The sequence below is a fragment of the Lissotriton vulgaris genome, chromosome 8 (assembly GCF_964263255.1).
Source record: "Lissotriton vulgaris chromosome 8, aLisVul1.2, whole genome shotgun sequence".
Lineage (NCBI taxonomy): Eukaryota > Metazoa > Chordata > Amphibia > Caudata > Salamandridae > Lissotriton > Lissotriton vulgaris.
This window is the reverse complement of record NC_141696.1, coordinates 1,257,729,494-1,257,742,428: the sequence shown is the minus strand read 5'-3', so window position 1 is coordinate 1,257,742,428 and position 12,935 is coordinate 1,257,729,494.

Below are 12,935 nucleotides of genomic sequence, written 5' to 3'. Positions count from 1 at the left end.
CTCAACAATTAAAGTAAAACCCCGTGGATCCGCCAGTAAGAGGTGTAAAAGGTTGAGCCTAAAACGAGTCATTAAAAAATCTATCCTGAGCTTTAAACATGAGAGCAAGATAAGGTTCCATGCCCTCCCCTGCCTTTACCATACCATCGGCGCCAACAGTTGGTTTTGCTCCTTCCACTACTGCTCTACGCGAGGCTGCCTGGTCAAGGAAAATTCTCTTGACTTTACATTTATCTTGAGGGATAATTTCCATTGGATTTGTGAAAAGATCTTTACAGCCAATTCCCTCAAGCCTAGTATTCACGTACCTTATCCATGGGATACTCATTCCTTTGTCCCTACCGAGGCAATCAATGATGATTTGTCTACTTAGGTCTGCCTCTGTATTGGTCCAAATCTTTAGCCAAGCCATAAGGGGTCTAACCTTAACCAAATCCTCAATGTATGCCCTACCCAATTCCTCGTGAATAATGTATGCGAGTGTGCTTTGGGGTGTTTTGAGCACTTTTCTTAGGTATTTATTCTCCTTCAACTGTAACTGCCCTGTATTTACAAAGCCCCAGACTTACGCCCCATAGACCACTTTTGAACAACATATTGAGCTTTACAGGTTAATTATTTGTTCCGGGGACCACCGACCCAGCCTACGCCCATAATTCAGCTCCTGTCGAGGCCACTAGCGTGCTACGCCGCTCTTCAACTAGTGTTTCAAATTTAGGAGCCCGTCCAGTAACAGGCCAAGATAGGGAAAAGTCTGTACCCGCCCTATTTTGTGTGCACCTATTTTATAGGAAAATTTCTTGCAGGGTTTAGTTCCAGCCAGCATAACATAAGACTTGGTCAAGTTGGCCAAAACGTCTAGGGTGTCCATAAAGCTGACAAACCTGTCTTTCAATCACTACAGACCTTTTGGGGTACGGGCTAATAGTACCGCGTCATCTGCGTACAGCAGCACTGGAACTCGCCTGGTCCCTACTCTTGGGCAATCCTCCTTTAGTTTGCATAACGCCTGGTCAAGATTATTAATGTACAGGGAGAACAAAAAAGGGGCCAATATACATCCCTGTCTGAGCCCTCTAGTGCAGGGGAAGGGTGCCATGGTGCCCCCCTCCAGATTGTACCCCCCTCCAGATTGTATCGTACTTTAGCTGAGGTGTTCCAATGCAATGCTCTCAGGATGTTTATTAGGCCCTGGTCAACCCCCATTCTACTCATCATGGCCCACAGCTTCTCTCGGTTAACGTGGTCAAATTCTGCAGTAAGGTCCATAAACCCTAGGTATACAGCTTCATTGCTGGCAATGATGTATTTCGCCACCAGTAAATAAAGCTTCAGGCACTGGTCAGTTGTCGACCTCCCTGGTCTAAACCCATACTGGACGTCCGTGGTAATTTGATGTTCACTTGCCCAGTCCATAATGAGGTTCCGTAATTCTTGAGACTGACTCCATTTTATATTGTGCCACCATTTTGTGTTGCCCTCACGTAGGCCTGTGAAGGTAGCTTGGCGAATAAAGTGGCCTGGCCTTCTTAGTCTATGTATACATTAACTAAGGTTTCTTTTTGACTCTGAAATGAACTGTAAGAAACTGACCTCTTTACCTGAAACTGACCTCGCAAAGCCAATTTCCCTGATCGATCTTTGTCTGAGATTGCCAATCAATGTTCAGAACATCGTTAACTTTTAGTTTCCTTGCATATGCCTTATCTTGTTCATCATCTGTTACTGTTTCTTTTTATGTTTCTTCATTACATGGGTTATACTTTCAATTATAGGTTTGTCCGGCTTTTGGAGGTTGAATTTGGGACATTCTTAAAGATTGACTTTTGGGTTGGGATACTGTACATGTAATCATGCCATGCCCTGCAGTGCCATCTAAATCAGATTAACCTTTGTGAACTATGTAATTATAATGTTTTGCCGATATCCTGCTAAAACCCCAAAGGCTACTCACCTGCTGACGCTCCAGATTTTCCATTTGTTTAGGAATGTAATTGGTACAACTCCCTTACATGCCTGGGGCAGGATAAAGAGTATATAATATGTGAAGTGAGACCATTCTAGCAGACTGCCTCATTCAGTTGCTAAGGCTTCTGTGTGACGTAGTCTCACTCATTTGAGTTTAATAAAGATGTTATTTTATATTCCAGCTTCTGTGCCAAATCCTTTATTATTGGTTTGAATGGACTAAGTATCAGTGGAACCCCTGAGAAGTGGATTTTTGATTTCTACAAATGGCGCGGCCAACGCGGGCCTCATCAGAGAAGTGGCTATCTGAGGGAGTGATCTTGTCAGAAGACAGAAATCTACTGAGGAGGACAGGACAGGACTCTACTAAGGAGGTACTCTGTGCACGGAGGTTCTGGGGATTCTTTGTCTCTACAGCTCAGTATATTCCTGATCTTCCTGATTTTGATCCTCCACATGATGTCACTCCTGACTGAGAACCTTTTTGGCGTGAGTATTTAAAAAAAAAAGACCGCTAGGTCATTTAGAACTTGGCAGTTAGAATTTGGACAACCATTTGTTTGGTATAGCTTTGGAATTTGGGAATTTGTGTTGGCCAACTTTGGATTTGTATAGGTTTGTATATGCGAATTGCAATTTCTGTAGGCAGGTAATGAGGAGATTTTTCTCTATCTGATTTTGTTGAACGGTGCACGTACGAAGAGTACTTTAAGCACTACTTTGGGTATAATATTGTATATTCTGCAATATTTTTGGCATGCCTGTTTTCAAGCTCACATCAAAGAATGTGTTGCTTTTTTGGAAGGTACCATAGTGAGATGTGAATTAAAATTAGCTAGCTCCCCTAGAGGGAATACCTGAATAGGTTTGGGTATAAAAACATATTGAAGTGGATTTTTGATTTCTACAATAAGGCACATTAAAACCACTCGGCCCAGGACTTTGGCTGTCACATCAATTAATGATATCGGTCTGGGGCTTGTCCCTATTCCCTTTTTTGAAAATGGGGACTATTGTCGCCGATGACCATGACCGCGGCAGGCCCGTTGCGACAGCCGCATTTATCACCCTTGTGTGGATAGTGGCCCACAACTCAACGTTGCTAAATTAAAGGCCTGGTGGGATGCCATCCGGTCCTGGCGCTTTGTTTCGCGTTAGGCCCTGGATACCCACAACAATTTCCTCCAACATGAATTCCATCGTGGTGACCCACTGGCCCACCCCACCACCCCCCTCTTTCATGACAATTGTCGTCCCTGTGATTATATAGACCTTTAAAATGATCATACCATTGTTCTGGCAAAATGGAAGTACCGATTTCCGGTGTATTAGCGTCCTGGAAAAACAGGTTATTTATTATTTTCCAGAACGCAGCCCATCCCTTCTATCTGCTGCATCCCGTAGGTCTTCCCAGGCTTGTGATTGAAGGGAGATCTTCCTACCTTTAAGTTTAAATTTGTTTTATTGATTTCAAGAAAGGAAAAAAGCACAGATAGTACAATGCACTATTGTGGACATAAGGAAAAGTAGCAAACGTTCTGGAGGATCCACTTCGTATGACACATCAAATAACTCACACAGTTCGCAGGATCCTGTAATCGATCTCCCATTGTGTCACTCCAATGAGCTGCGGCATCAGCAATAACCTTCTGTGAAGCTTAGCTAGCAAAAACAAGAAGAACAGCCCCCCACCCAACCCCCAAAATCCCCCCCTCCCCAACCAGTATGCCTAACCCTATGAGTATAGGATGTTTCAAGTAGGGCGTTTCACAGTGCTTTCTTCTCAGGCTCTGTGGTGTCATAGTTTTTGTCTGTCAGGCGCAATAGACGGAGGTATCTAGGGCGCGTGATTTCATTGAACTCTTGAGAGAGAAGTGTAAGCAGTGGCTTCCATACCGTGAGGAATGTTGCTGTAGTTTGTGTAAGTGCAGCTTGGATACGTTCCATCCCCAGTGCAAACCAAAGTCTGTGCAACCAGCCCGTGTGAGTGGGCCGTGTGCTAGTCCCCCAGAAGGAAAGTATGTGCTGGGAGGCAGCCTGTATCGCAAGGCCCATTTGGCGACCCCTATTGGATTTCAGAGGGAAGGTGAGTGCGTTCGGTAGACATAGAATGGTGTAGGCCGGAAACCGTGGGATTTCAGTGTCTAGGGAGCTATCTATATCATTGAGGACTGCGGCCCAGTACGCCTTGACTTCCGTGCACTCCCATAAGAGATGTGTTAGTGTGCCTATTTCCCCGCATCCCCTCCAGCAGGACGCGCTCCGGGATGGGTTGCCCCTGTGAAGCCTCACAGGTGTGAGGTACCAGTATGTGGCTAATTTCACTGCCAATTCCCTGTCTGATGCATTCCTCGCTGTGTGGTTGGCCCTGTAATAAATCGATCGCCACTCTTGAAACGTTAACGTTCTCCACAGCTCCTGTTCCCAGCGCCTCTGCCCTGCAGTGTGGTGTGTCTCTGGGATAGGAGTAAGCATCTTGTATAAATCCGTGATAAGGCCTCAATCCGAGTCCCTTGTTACCAGCCATTTCTCAAATGCTGTCATACGTCTACCAACAAGTGGGCTAATCATGGGTTGCAGAAGCCAATGCCGCAGCTGAAAGTATTGAAAGAGCTGTGACGATGTGATGTCATACCCTTGGGACAGGTCGGTGAATGGGAGAAAGCCTTCTACGTCGAAGAGGTGCCCTGCGGATCTGCAGCTGGATCCTCGTCATTGCGGGAATGCTCGGGAATCCGTGTCCGGGGGGAACTCAGGATTATCTAATAGAGGAGTGAGCGGCGCAGGGAAGGTTGTGAGCTTACGCCTAGCAGCAACCGAGTCCCACACCCTTAGTATGGTGCGCGTGATAGGTGACTTCTGGAGGTATCGTGGTCTGAGTGGGCGGCGGAGGAATGGTACTTTACACAGAGATGTTGGAGCCATGGCTCTGTCTTGGAAGAGCCATCTCTTCTCTGATTCAGGCCTAAACCATTCCACTAAGTATTGCTAGGTATATGCTTGAAAATATTGTTGTAAATTGGGAATTCCCATCCCCCCCTTGTCCATCCCTCGGTATGCCAGTAGTTTGTGCATGCGCGGTCTCTTCCCCCCCCCAAATAAACTGCTGGATTGCCACTTGCAATTGTGTGATAGTCCCGGCCGGCCGGCGGGGACATGGGATAGTTTGAAAGATGTATAATATCTTGGGGAGTGCCAACATTTTCACTGCCGCAATCCGACCCAGCAAGGATAGCGGCTGTTTCATCCAACGTTCGAGATCTTTGCGGATCTGCATCGTAATGTTAGGGTAGTTTAAAGCTACCGTCCACTCTGTAGAGGATGTGAGGGTGACACCCAGGTAAGGGAGTTGTGACTGGGTTGCCAGTCCCCCTTCGTAGACAGGCGATTCTCGGTTAGTTTGAGCATTCTTGCCCAGCAGCAAGATCAGTGACTTCCCTCTATTCATCCGAAAGCCCGATACTGTGCCGAATAACTCGATCTCTTCCAGGAAGGCTGGCACTGAACATTTAGGGTTGTCGAAGGCAGCCAAGATATCCGCGTACAGGCCTCTGGGGTGTGGTTCCCCGCCAAATGTTACCCCATGTATGTTAGGGTGGTCCCACACTCTCTGGGCTAGTGGCTCGACATATAGCGCGAACAGGAGAGGGGAAAGGGGACACCCCTGCCTGGTACGGCGCTGAATTTCGAAGGGGCGGGAGCATAGCCCATTAAGACGGACCCGCGCCTGGGGGTTATGGTAGCAGCTTGCTACCCAGGCTTGAAAGCGCTCTCCCACTCCGAAGTGCATCAAAACCCGCATTAAGTAGCCCCAATCGACATGGTCAAACGCCTTTTCTGCGTCGATGGCCAGGAGTACCGAGTCCGATTGCTGGAAGTGGGCTTTGTCGATTAAATGAAGGAAGCGTTTGGTGTTATCACTACATTGTCTGCCCGGGATGAAGCCTGATTGATCCGGCTCCATGATTCCAGGGAGACAAGGTCCAAGTCGCGAAGCCAGCACGCCTGTAAAGAGCTTAAGGTCAAGGTTAACCAAAGAGATTGGCCAGAATGCGGAACATTGTGTGGCATCCTTTCCCGGCTTCGGTAATACTATTACGTCTGCCTCCAGCATTTCAGGCGGGATGGAGCCGGGGCCTTGAGATGAATTAAAAAGCTTCCTAAGCAGCAGAGCAAGCAGCGGACAAAAAGTTTTATAAAAACCAGCAGAAAAGCCATCGGGACCTGGCAATTTTAAGGGTTTGAGATGGGAGATGGTGCTAATCACCTCTTCGATTCGAATGGGTACATCTAGGGCGCTTGCGCTTGATGGGTTTAGCGCGGTGGTAGCCGCGCCTTGTAGGTAAGCCTCTGCTTCAGTATCTGATATGGGGTCTGCCGTGTAGAGTGAAGCGTAATAATCCCTAAAGGCCCCGCTATCTGTGTCTCATCACGAATTTCGTCCCCGTTCTCGTTACGCAAGACCAGAATTTTTGAGCTTCGAACCTTGGCTCGCAGCGCGCTCGCAAGGACGTGACCCGTTTTGTTCCCCCCTACATAATAGGTGTATCGAAGGCGGAGAGCCGCATACTCGGCCCGATCCACGTCCAGACTCGCTAGTTGAGTCCTGGCTACTTTTAGTTGTTTCCAGACTCTCGGCCCCCGTACGGCTGTGTACTCGTTCCAGTTCAACGACCTTAGCTGTGAGGTCTTCTCGCTTAGCTCTACGATCTTTGGCCTCCACCACCACCACCGCCACGCCAATTAACTCACCCCTCACTACCGCTTTTAACGCCCCCCACACTGCCATCAGCTGCTGGACTATGTCTGCGCGTTGCAAGAGGGGTTCCCTCAACCTCCAACCCCCTTTGCTTTATCCATTCTTTACCTATCTCCGAGAGGGCCCCTGTGCTGCCATAGCGGTGACCCCACCAATCCCTGTCCCGATCATCACTAAGTTTAGGTCCCCCCCCAGGAGTAGTAAGGGATCAGCGGAGAGCAAGGCCTCTGATAGGGCGCTCTGTAGGAAAGGTTCTTGTCCTGTGTTCGGGGCATATAAGGACCCCACCGTCAGCTGCATGTTGCCTACCGTGATACTATGGGCCAGAAGTCTGCCTTTAATCTCCCCCACTTTATCTCTGACTTGACTATGGAAATCCCTGGCAACCAGAATTGCGACTCCCGCCTTTTTATCAGGGGTGGAGGAAAAGAATGGTTGAGGGAATGCCGGGGACTTCAGCCTGTGCCAGTCTTTAGAAAGTAAATGGGTTTCTTGAAGTAGGCATATTGCCGCCCCCGAATTCTCTAGCTATGATAATACTGCTCGCCTTTTAATGGGGTTATTGAGGCCTTTCACATTCAGTGTTAGGATTTTTAAGGTATCGTTAGCCATTGTGGTGGCAGTGAGTGGTGTGTGCAGGCTTCGCCCCCCGCTGTCTCCATGCACCATGCGCACTTGCCCCTGCCCCTGTTGGCACACTGGTTCCCACCCCCCTGTAGTATCTTGCGTTTCCTTTTAAATGTCTCGTTCTTGCATGCATGCATTTCTTGTGTATCCTTTTGAATGCTGGTGTTCTGTGTTCTACAGAGCACTGTTAGAATGCTGTGATGTACCAATGTTCTTTTTATCATCTGGCACCGAAGTACATGGATGTGCTTTTCTTCTTGGAATTAAGCTACAACTTAACTATTCTTCAAGTGGTACAATTGAACTTTTTGTGAATACTACACCCCCCCCCTCAACCCCGTAACTCACCCAACTCCTACCCCTCTCCCCTCTCACCCATCCACCCGTCCCCCCTTCCCCAGCAAACCTGCCTTCCCCCAGCCCCCACTCGAACCCCAACACCCTCTGCCCACCTCCCCCCTCCCTAACCTCAACAAGGAACTCCCAATTGCGAATAATAGTCCCTGGCCTATCAATACTCAGTTCAGGCCTGTAGTAACATTACGTGGAGAAGTGTGTGGCGACCCGGGTGGCCCCCCGCCCATTCCCCCATCAGACCTGAGTGGTCTCAGTGCAAAGAAAACCCCCCTTCACTGCTGCATCAGTTCAATGCCGCTGTGTCCTTAGACACTTCCTGGATAGCCGATGCCTGTTCCTGTGCCATTGTTGCTGGGTCTGGTTTAAGATTGGCCTTGGGCAACCGTCTGCGGCCCACTCGCTGCCATCCATCTCGCGAGGGTCGCAGTGATTTCTCCTGTAAGGGTCGCAAAGATGCCTCCTGCGTCGTTGAGTCCTCGCGAGGTCAATGCCCAGCAGGCACACGTGTCCCGTAGAGATCTCAGCTGATGCAGGGCCCCTTTCCATTTAAAGATCAGCCTGAAGGGGTGACCCCAGGAATAAGGGATCCCTTTGTTGCGCAGGAACGTTGTGACTACCTTGAAGGTTTTCCTCTTGTGCAGGGTGGTGGCCGAGAGGTCCTGGTACAATGCCACCTGGTAACTTTGATGTTAGAGAGGCTGTTTCTGGCGTGCCTCCCTCAGGATTCTTTCTTTCAAGGGAAAGTCAGGTAGGAAGGCCTGAATATCAGGTGGGGAGCAGGTGCTCGGCACGCCAGGCCTACCCTGTGCGCCCTGTCGATGCAAATTTCAAAGTCATCGGTTTCCCCCAAAATCTCCCGGAACATTCCCTGTAGAAAGCTGGTGACACTGTCCCCCTGTGCTTTGGATGGCACGCCTCGGACCCTTATGTTGTTCCTCCGAGAGCGGTTTTCGAGGTCTTCCGCATGTGCCTGAAGATCAACTTGTTGCTCACGAAGGAGAATGACTTCTTGCTGCAATTGTTCTACCTCCTCGCTCCTAGTTTGTTCCGCTTCCACCACCGCCGCCACTCGTTCCCCCAAGCCGCCCACATCACGGCGCAGTTCACGGTGCTCCCCGGCCATGTCCTGTTTTAGCATCAGGAAGTCCTCGCGTAAGGAGTTAAATAGGGTTTTCAAGAACGATTTAGTGATGGGGTCCCCTCCGTCCTCCTGCCCCGTGGTTTCTTTCGCCGCTGCTGGGGATGGAGGGCCCTTCTCTCCCTTAGGGGTACCCTTGACAAGCATGGCCGTTATGGTGCGCCCGCCGCTGCGCCCTACAGTGGCCATGATACGCTGTCCGCTCTAGCCTTGGGGAGCCCCGAAAGCTTGTCCACTCGGAGGGAGTTTACTCTGATGATTGCATGCCCACGTGGTGTCCAGGCAACGCGGGCCGAGATCTAGGCCCCCAGGTCGTCTAATGCGCCGCACCAGCCAAGTGTACCGTCCACTGTTGCGCTCCAAGTTCTATGGGGGGTATGCGCTGCGGGGAACTGCTCCAAGCCCCACTTGTCAGCAAGGCAGCGCAGACAAGCCGCACCCTCACAAAGTCCACCCGGGCTGGGTCAGACGCAAGCCCTAGTGTGTCCCCAAGGGTCTCAGTCACCTCACTGGCAAAACGCTGTGGGCGCCGGACAGGCACCACCGTTCCCTCCGCTCCACTCCTCACCTTCCAGGCACTGGCCCCTTCTCGCTGGGCAAGCGCGCACAGCCGGCAGGTCTGCCCCCCAGGCCGTGTCTAGATGGGGCCTGTCTGCAGCGCAGGGTCTCTCACCGCCTCTCCTCACTGGCTTCAGTAATGCAGACAGACTGGCCTCTGTAGTCCCCAAAGACTGGGGCTCGATTTTTGCACCTCCCGGGCGGGTGCTCTCTCTCCACCGCTGGCCAGCCCCACCGCAGCTCACCTCGTCTACAATGCGCTGCTGCTTCGTGTCTCACCGCCGGCTCCCGTCCTCAGCTCCTACTGTCATTCTCACTGTGGGCATCCCCCTGTTGCCCCACCGCACCGGCCCCCACGCCGCAGGTTGTAGCTCCGGCGGGGCCGGCGCTTGCCAACTGGATGTAGGCCCCAAGTCCCGGGGCTCGATTTTCGCGCCTCTCAGGTCGGGCGCTACCACCGGCACTGGCTGCACCCGCCACCGCTCACCTCGCTCACCAAGCGCTGCTGCCTCGCTCCTCCCCACCGGCTCCTGGCCTCAGCCCCGGCCGTCGTCCTCTCGGAAGCGTCCCCCTGGTGGGCCACCCGCGGCGGAGACTCGTCGCGGACTACTCAGTCTCCCTGGCCGCCATTACACCCAGCACCAGTCGAGACCCCGCTCCGTGGAGGAAAAGGTGTCACGGGGGACTGGCGCTGCTTTTCTCTCGCCACCAAAACCAAATGCACTTCTGAGCCACAATAACAATCTGTGTAGCTGCTCAAAACCACCTCAACTAAACAATTTAATAAACAGCTCAGCTCCACCTCCCTATTTATAGCAAGAATGGAAGCTTTTGGGATAGTGACCCAGTCCAGGCACTCAGGGTCACTAGCAACACCTCTTCTCTTATCGTACGCGGACCAAAGGTGCAGGAGCCTGACTCCCCCTCAATGTTCAAACAGCTGATCTCAGGGGGGGCCCAGCCCGGTCTCTTCCGGCCCTAGACGACCACAGACGGCCCGCCCTTTGCCCGAGCTTAGCCCCGCACCCGCCCGAGAGCGTCTCGAGTGGCGGGGTGGGCTGGTCGCTTAAATCCTTCCAGTTACAAGGGGAAGGAGCAGGTGGTCCGGTGATAGCCCCGCAGCTTCCTGGGGCTTGGAGATCCTTTCACGGCCCTCACTAGCTCACAGGCAGTCCTTGCAATGCGAAGTGTCTCCCGGGAGACACGAGAAGTTTTTAAAGCCCTTGATTACAGGGGGGAGGGGCAGGTGGTCCGGTGATAGCCCTGTCGAGTCTCTCGGCATGCTGCGCAGCGCCCCAGCCGCTGCGCACAACAAAGGACTCGGGACACGCTTTTACTCTCCGCGTGGTCCGGACTAGTTCCGTGACCACGCCCTCTTTTTATTTATAGCTTGCGCGGCCGTGATGTATCACGGTCGCGCTAACGCACTGCTAAGTGCGTAACAACTAGACCGCACGTATGCAGCCTCCAAACATTACACTCCTTTCAACCTTTATTAAATCAAAAGAGAAAAAGGTGAACTACAACAATAGTCTGTCTCAAAGTCACTTGGTTAAACGGGGCATGTGAGAAATCAAAATGGCCGGCAGGCCTGTTACCAGTTTGATGAGCAGGTACCACAGTCTCAGCCCACAGCAAAGTCCGCCAGCTGCGAAGAGGGCGCGGGGTTTCTTCTCAACCCATAGCCTGCAGCTTCCCCTCAGAACAGGACTCTCCGAGGAGTGTCTTGTCAGGCTGGGATATGTGATAGCCCGTCGCCGGAGGATTGGAGGCTATCTGCATCTGACCTCCCGGAATCTGGAGGGTTCGCCTCTGCTCTTTCCTCAGGGCTCCCTTGCACACTCGCTGGGGAAGTGGTGCTGGATGTCGTGGGGCTTGAGATGGCTCTGTCCTGGTCTTGATCCGGGTGATCTCCTGACTGGGTGAACGCCCTCTTGAAGAAGGATACATTTCGGGTGACGCTCTCGCCGTCTCTCTGGGCAGTCACCATCGTGCCAGACCGGCGAGTGACAGTCCACGGACGGGGCTCAAACGGGAGCCTGAACTTGCTCCCAGGGAAACGGTCTCTCACGTAGACCCAGTCTCTTTCCTCTATGGGCGAGTTCCTGCTCCGGCGCCTGAAACTGGCATACCCATTCGAGCGTCTTCGGTTGCGCAGGGTTTGCTGAGGGTCGGCCTCCTTTGGGGTCCAGGTGCGATGATGAGGAATGAAGTCTTGGACAATCCTGCCCATAGCGGAGGGCCCCGGGGCGGCAGTAGTTGTGCGATGGGGCTTTAGCCTGTATTCCCTCAGGAATGTGTACAGGGCCCTCTCAATTGGTGTCCCTTCCGCCTGAGCGATCCTGATGACTTTGTTGAGGGTCCTCATGAACCGCTCAACCTCACCGTTGGCTTGGGGCCATCTGGGGGTGATCTTCCTGTGTTGAATTCCCCATTCCTGGAGGTAGTCGGCAAACTCTTGGCTTTGAAACGGCGGTCCGTTGTCCGTCTTCATTTGTTCAAAAATGCCATGGGTGGCGATCATCTTTTCCAGTTTGGCAGTCACTTCCTTGGCGGTCAAAGATGTTATTATTTCTACTTCGGGATATCTCGTCAAATCGTCGATGACGACGAGCATGTAGCGGCCGTCCGGAAGGTGTCCTCAGTGATTACCGGGGCCGGAGGCTCGGGTGGGCCTGCCGCTTGGCACCAGTGGCATCCTTTGACCATCTGTTCGACCTTGTCATCCATCTCGGGGAACCAAACCTTTGCTCTGAGCCTGCTTTTTGTTTTTACAATTCCTTGGTGGCCGCGATGAGCCAGCTCGACGGCCTGTTGTGTTAGACTCGCGGGCATTACAATTCGGGGTCCTCTGAGAAGGCACCCTTGAGTGTCCACCGACAGTTCATCCTTCACTCTGAGGATCGCTTCTAGGGCCCTCTTTGCCTCTGGAGTTCTCTGACCCAGGGAATTCTGGAGTGACTTCCAGTCGCTGTTTCGTGATGCATCTTTTGCAAGCTGGAGGACCTCGTCACCGCGGGTCGCTTCCACGATCAGGTCGATGCCCATAGGTAGGGGTCGTGAGCGCTCCAGGATGATCCTCACATTCTCCTCCATTTCTTCCGGATCTTCCTGTTCCTGCGTGGTTGCCGCTCGGGGATGCCGGGAGAGGTAGTCGGCCGCGTTATTTGCGCCGGGCTTGAACTCCAGCTTGTAGTCATACTCTTGGAGCTGTAAGATCCACTTTTCGATTCTGGGGGGAGGTTTGGAGACTGATCCACGGAATAGGGGAAGTAGAGGCTTATGATCGGTGGATACAGTGAAGGGATGTCCATAGATGTACACATGGAAATGCCTGCAGGCCCAGTGGATTGCGATGGCCTCCCTTTCAATTTGAGAGTAGCGCTGTTCGGTTTCCGTTAGGGAGCGGCTCGCATAGGCTATTGGCACCCAGTCCTCTCCATTTTGGCTCTGTGTCAGTACCGTCCCTAGTCCATACGGGCTGGCGTCAACAGCGATGTTGGTTGCTTTGGTGGGGTCGAAGTACGA